Here is a 7,585-nt window from a genome sequence, read left to right on the forward strand (position 1 = left end):
TCTTCGTCCAGTGCAAAGTCTACTAGAGCCCCATCTCCTCTTCGTTCTCCAGAAAAGAAGGATGTCCAAAAGAATACATTCTCTCAGAAGTCTTCTGATTCGAGGTCGCGGGGTAGGGGTCGAGCGGAGTAAAACCAGCTGCGTGTGGTCCTTGAGATCGACGACTCTCCTCGCACAACAGATTTTCAACACTTGTCGACGAAACTGAAATGGATATCGAAAGTGGTCCGCCACCCGAAAGATCCGAATCTCGGGGTGAGCGAAATAATAATTGTATATGATGTTTCCTTAAATCGGTAATTTTATCAAGACATTTTCTAATATATATATATATAATTGTATTAATAGTAAACTTAAACTAAACACAGTTTTATTGACAAATTTCAACATTTTTCTCAGTACAATTTTCAGTTAACTTTACTTCTTTTTGGATATTCATTCAGATTTGACTTGACCTTTATTGATATATTTTAACATTTTACTGTAAATTTGATATTTTTTTGTTAATTGTATACGATGTTACCTTAAATCGGTCATTTAATCAAGACAATTTTCTGATATGTATTAACAAGTTTTTTAGAAGTAAAATTGAAACAACAGGTTTATTTGAAAATTGCAACATTTTTTAGTAACATTTTTTCAGTAAATTTTAGATAGATAGATAGATCTTTATTCTCATTAACTCAATAACATAGTTACAGAAATGATGATATATTCAATACAACATATTTTGCATGTGTGAAATATACATCATGAACATACTACTTTATAGATATTCATTCCGATTTGACCTTTATTGGTAATTTTTCAACATTTTACTGTAAATTTGACATTTTTTTTTTGGATAATTGTATACGATGTTACCTTAAATATGTCATTTGATCAAGACAATTTCTAATATGAATTGACAATTGTATTAAAAGTAAACTTAAACTGAATACAGTTTTATTTAAAAATTTAAAAATTTTCTTAGTACAATTTTCACTAAACTTTACTAATTTTGTATATTTATTTAGATTTGACCTTTATTGGTAATTTTTCAACATTTTACTGTAAATTTGACATTTTTTTGTTAATTGTATACGATGTTACCTTAAATCGGTCATTTGATGAAGATAATTTTCTTATATGTATTGACAAATATATTAGAAGTAAAATTGAAACAACCACAGGTTTATTAAAAAATATCAAAGTTTTCTTAGTAACATTTTTTCAGTAAATTTTTCTACTTTACAGATATTAATTCCGATTTAACCTTTATTGATAATTTTACGACATTTTACTGTTAATTTGACATTTTTTGGGATAATTGTATACGATGTTACCTTAAATCGGTCATTTGAAGACAATTTTTTTTATATGTGTTGACAAATGTATTAGAAGTAAAATTGAAACAACCACAGCTTTATTTAAAAATTACACCATTTTTTCAGTACTTTGACATTTTTTGGGATAATTGTATACGATGTTACCTTAATTCGGTCATTTGTAGACAATTTTTTTTATATGTATTGACAAATGTATTATAAGTAAAATTGAAACAACCACAGCTTTATTTAAAAATTACACCATTTTTTCAGTTTTTTTTACATTTTGATATTCTTTTAAAAATTACACCATTTTCTCAGTATAACATTTTACTGTTAATTTTACATTTTTTTGGATAATTGTATACGATGTTACCTTAAATCGGTCATTTGAAGACAATTTTCTAATATGTATTGACAAATGTATTAGAAGTAAAATTGAAACAACCACAGCTTTATTTAAAAATTACACCATTTTCTGACTACTATTTTTTCAGTAATTTTTTCTACTTTTTTATATTCATTCAGATTTGACCTTTATCGGTAATTTTTCAACATTTTACTGTTAATTTGACATTTTTTTGGTTAATTTATACGATGTTACTTTAAATCGGTCATTTGATCAAGACAATTTTCTAATATGTATTGACAAATGTATTTGAAGTAAAATTGAAACAACAACAGATTTATTTAAAAATTACAGCTTTTTTTCAGTAAATTTTACTACTTTTTGGATATTCATTCAGATTTGACCTTTATTGATAATATTTTAACATTTTACTGTAAATTTGAGATTTTTTTTTTAATTGTATACGATGCTACCTTCAATCGGTCATTTAAAGACAATTTTTTATATGTATTGACAAATGTATTAGAAGTAAAGTTGAAACATCAACATCTTTTAGATTATTAAAATAACACCATTTTCTCAGTAACATTTTTTCAGTAAATTTTTCTACTTTTTGATATTCATTCAGATTTGACCTTTTTTGATAATTTTTCAACATTTTACTGTAAATTTTACATTTTTTTGGATAATTGTATACGATGTTACTTTAAATCGGTCATTTGATCAAGACAATTTTATAATTTGTATTGACAAATGTATTAGAAGTAAAATTGAAACAACCACAGCTTTATTTAAAAATTACACCATTTTCTCAATACTATTTTTTTAGTATTTTTTTCTACTTTTTGATATTCATTCAGATTTGACCTTTATCGGTAATTTTTCAACATTTTACTGTTAATTTGACATTTTTTTGGTTAATTTGTTAGTAATTTTTTCTACTTTTTGATATTCATTCAGATTTGACCTTTATCGGTAATTTTTCAACATTTTACTGTTAATTTGACATTTTTTTGGTTAATTTATACGATGTTACTTTAAATCGGTCATTTGATCAAGACAATTTTCTAATATGTATTGACAAATGTATTTGAAGTAAAATTGAAACAACAACAGCTTTATTTAAAAATGACAGCATTTTCTCAGTAAATTTTACTACTTTTTGGATATTCATTCAGATTTGACCTTTATTGATAATATTTTAACATTTTACTGTAAATTTGAGATTTTTTTGTTAATTGTATACGATGTTACCTTCAATCGGTCATTTAAAGACAATTTTTTATATGTATTGACAAATGTATTAGAAGTAAAGTTGAAACAACAACATCTTTTAAATTATTTAAAAATAACACCATTTTCTCAGTAACATTTTTTCAGTAAATTTTTCTACTTTTTGATATTCATTCAGATTTGACCTTTTTTGATAATTTTTAAACATTTAACTGTAAATTTGACATTTTTTTAGATAATTGTATACGACTTTATTTTAAATCGGTCATTTGATCAAGACAATTTTCTAATTTGTATTGACAAATGTATTAGAAGTAAAATTGAAACAACCACAGCTTTATTTAAAAATTACACCATTTTCTCAATACTATTTTTTTAGTAATTTTTTCTACTTTTTGATATTCATTCAGATTTGACCTTTATTGGTAATTTTTCAACATTTTACTATTAATTTGACTTTTTTTGGATAATTGTATACGATGTTACTTTAAATCGGCCATTTGATCAAGACAATTTTCTAATATGTATTGACAAATGTATTTGAAGTAAAATTATAACAACCAGAGGTTTATTTAAAAATTGCAAAGTTTTCTCAGTAACATTTTTTTGTAAATTTTACTACTTTTTAGATATTCATTAAGATTTGACCTTTAAAGGTAATTTTTCATCATTTTACTGTAAATTTGACATTTTTTTTGGATAATTGTATACGATGTTACTTTAAATCGCTCATCTAATCAAGACAATTTTCTAATATGTATTGAAAATGTATTAGAAGTAAAACAATCACAGCTTTATTTAAAATTGCAACGTTTTCTCAGTATTATTTTTAGAGTATTTTTTTCTACTTGATAAATAGTTATTCAGATTTGACCTTTATTGGTAATTTTTAAAGGCAGTGCTTTAAGGCCTGACTTTTAAGTCATGAGGTTCATCTTTTCATACGCAATCTATGCAGGGGGTCTTTTGGCCAGAAATAGATCCGGAAATGTTCGAATTTCACCTCTTCTTTTTATGGTATAATATGGTTTTTGTTTCTTTCATTTACATTGGGGACTAAAGAAACGATCAGTGTGTATTGTTCGTTTTATAGAACTTGTTATTAGTGTGTATTTTGCATTATAAGCAGTCAACCTGACTACAAACTATCATTATGTGTATTCCGTGTGGAAAGAGGTCGGGTCAATTTCGAGTGTTATCTGACATCTAAAGATTCTTTAATTAGTTCAGACGTTGATATAACAATGAAAAGTCGACTGAACATGATTAATATTGCATCTTCTATAATTCAAAGCGGAATTCGGTTTATGAACGAGAAACCGTAAAGCGTTTTCAATTTCGGTTCTAGTTATGTATGTTGTCTACGTATTATACTGGTTCCCGGTACTACGTTCCGGGTATTAGCTATTTGATATATGTGATGTGTAACATTACGATCGGGTACCAGCCAATCTACGTGTGTATGTGTACATGATTTCCCGCCAAAATGACCGATTTACAGCTATGGAAAATAGTCCATAAACGTTCCGAATAATGATATGCAAATTCATAATTAATCGTAACTTTTTTTTATCTTTGTATAATAAATATAACAAAATGGATTCCACAAAATTGAAAATAGCATTATTTTACGAGGATTTCTCATATTTCTCACTTCCGGGCGCAGTAAAACGTATGTTTTGAAGAAGCTCGAAGAATTTGACAAAGTGAATTGAGAAGGAAACGGATAGATATACGTCCTTGCTATCAGGTAAAACAATTTAAATGTACAGAACAAACACATTTACTTCACACAAATAGTACAGGCTTAAGCTTTTTATTGTCTTACACGACTGTAGTCTAGTGTTTAAACGACGGCGGTGACCTACAAGGTACGGGTCATACTGGGTCAAGTCTAAATATGTAAACATATCTTGATCTTGATCTTGATAGATTTACGGTGATACATCCAAGGATATTATTACACCGCGCGTGCGTCAAGTATTTTACTTAAGTTGGGCCCCCCTTACAATTTCACTAAAGGTTTTAGCTGGTTCTTCTGCTGTCTGAATTTTGGTGAAGATATCCGGTGGTAGTAGGTTCCAGTCTTTAATGGTATTTGGAATAAAACTGTATTTTAACGTATCTGTTTTTGTTTGAAGACGGAGGAAATGTTGACTGTGCATGTTCTTGGTTGTACGGGATGGTTTTTTCAGTTGGTCAGATGGTAAGTTTGCTTGACCGTGTATATTCTTGCAGAAAAGAATTAATCTGTTTTGTGTACGTCGGTCTTTTAGTGAGGGTAATTGTAGCTGATCTAAAATTGCTGTCATACTTCCTGGTTCGTAATCAGTGTAGTTTGATGTTATGAACGTAGCCGCTCTTTTCTGTACATTTTCCAGTTGGTCTTGGAGATATAGTTGATGTGGGTCCCAGGCAGTGCTTGCATATTCTAGGACAGGTCGTATCAGTCCTTTATAGGCCTGGAGTTTAACTTCAAGTGGACATGCGGATAGATTTCTTTTTAGTAAACCTAGTGTCCTGTAAGATTTATTGCATATCTCCTCTATGTGCTTACCCCAGTGTAGATCATTCGTGATGTTAACTCCTAGATATTTTATTGATGTTAAAAATTGGAGTTCCATATTTTTTAATATGTATTTAAATGATGTTGTTTTCTTCTTGCGACTCAATGTCATCATGTTGCATTTAACTGGCTGAAATCTCATTCCCCAATCTGTCGCCCAGTTTCCTAGGGTATCGATATCCTTCTGTAGTTCAACACAGTCATCTTCTGTAGCATACACAGTCGTCTGCGAACAGTCTAATTTCTGATGTTACGTTATCTGCTATGTCGTTGATATGGACCAGAAATAGGATTGGACCAAGAACCGTTCCTTGAGGTACTCCTGATAGGACTGATGATGTTTCGGATGATATCCACGTGCTATTAGGTAGAAAGCATCGTAATGCAATATCTACAATTTTTCCTCCTTTATACATCGTTTAACCAGATATATTTCTCCTTTATACATCGTTTAACCAGATATATTTCTCTTTCAAATACACTTAAACACGGGTTGTATGTACGTATCTTTTCTAGTGTTTTCTTGTCCTTATTAAAGTTCATTTGTTGATGTTTAAATATTTTTGAACGACTGAACACAGGAGTGAATGAATGCAACAATTATATATACTGAAGACTTGGGCTGTACAATGATAGTGTACGTATATCATACTGATAATTATTCTAGCAGTAATTATGTTAATTTAGGATGTAATGACAGGAATTCATGAGTTATGCCTCAGGCTTTTTGAAAAAATATCAATGACAATGTAAACAGGAACAAAACATTGACACGAATGATGCTCTCTTCTATGTTATAGTTATTTAGGTATGTGTGTTGCACAAGTTTCAAAAAAACTTAAGTTATAAAACTTTTTTTCAGGGCACAAACCCACTTTAAAGAGACTTGTCTACTGCCATACCCATCCTATTTTCATGCACCATTTGCAAGCAAGAGACTGAATGGTTTGCAAAATTAAAAATCAGGACGGTGTCCAATTAAAACAAAAGAACTAAACTGGATGAATATTGTAGGAGAAATTTAGAGGAAAGTTTTGATTTGTGAAATTGGTTTTCCTGAAAAGTCATTCATCCTAGCCTGCACAAAGGAACTATAACTGTCCACCACCAACTGACGAGCTAATGTTGAGCTTCACATATGGAATTACTCAAATACCATCAATGTCTATGTTTTCAGCACAGATTTCACAAATTATGACACAGCTGTGCTTTTTTTATACCTGTTAAAGAGTTGTATACTTAATTTTATTTTTTTATCAATAAATATATATTGTGTCATTTAAGAACTTGTATTTTGCCAAAAGATGCATACTAGTGAATGAAAGTGGTGCAGTTCATTTTGCTTTGGTATATAGAATTGAATTACAATTGTTCATGTTATTGGAATGCTTATAAAAATAAGGAGATGTGGTACAATGTATTTGATATTTAGTGAGTTTATCAAGCAAAAGTGAATAAGAAATAGGTATAAGCAGTTACAGGTACTACTGTACAATCTCAAACAATGAGAAAAACTCATACCGTAAAGAGAATTTCATATTTACAAGCAAGTTTTGGTTTTGCGTTGAATAATTTTCTTCTATTGTTTTAATTGCAAATATGGGAAGTGGTTAAAATGCTAATGAGACAGCTGTTATGGCCCCAGAGCCTTAATTGAAAACTTCTTTTTCATTCATACCGGTAGATTTTGCCTGGAGTTAGAAACATATCTGCCAACTTTTCAAAATGCACATGGGGGTTTTACGTGAAAGATGGTCCATATAGTCATACAAAACCTTCAAGGGGGCCTTCAAATGGAAGCAGGACAAGTTGCCCCACTGGCTAATCGCCCCACTTTTTAAAAAACCGCCACAAACTGATTTATCAAATCGCCCCACATGTGAAATTGGTTAAATCATGTTTAATATTACTCCTGCCAACTCGCCCTACTTATAAAAAAACCGTAATATTTAGATTAATATATATACAATTAAAAATAAAAACTCGCACCACTTTAATGAAAACTAATCTACACAGAATACAAACAAACCGAAAATTAATTTAATTACTATTATTGATATATACTGAGATTATAATTCTAAAAAAAAAACTGATTGTTGAAGAATAACTGTAAGTTTTGAAGCTTAGTTA

The 7,585-nt window shown here is 29.4% G+C and overlaps 1 long non-coding RNA gene across 2 annotated transcripts; it reads left to right on the forward strand.

Moving 5' to 3' along the window:
* Positions 1–3,718: 3,718 nt before the first annotated feature.
* Positions 3,719–6,733, forward strand: LOC139495450 (uncharacterized). Of its 2 annotated transcripts, none has more exons than XR_011657344.1 (2): positions 3,719–4,639; positions 6,318–6,733. It is a non-coding gene; the product is annotated as an uncharacterized lncRNA (long non-coding RNA). The 2 variants fall into 2 exon arrangements; XR_011657345.1 differs by lacking the exon at positions 3,719–4,639 and adding an exon at positions 5,811–6,092.
* The last annotated feature ends 852 nt before the right edge of the window (positions 6,734–7,585 follow it).

Source organism: Mytilus edulis, chromosome 11 (genome assembly GCF_963676685.1).
Source record: "Mytilus edulis chromosome 11, xbMytEdul2.2, whole genome shotgun sequence".
Classification (NCBI taxonomy): domain Eukaryota; kingdom Metazoa; phylum Mollusca; class Bivalvia; order Mytilida; family Mytilidae; genus Mytilus; species Mytilus edulis.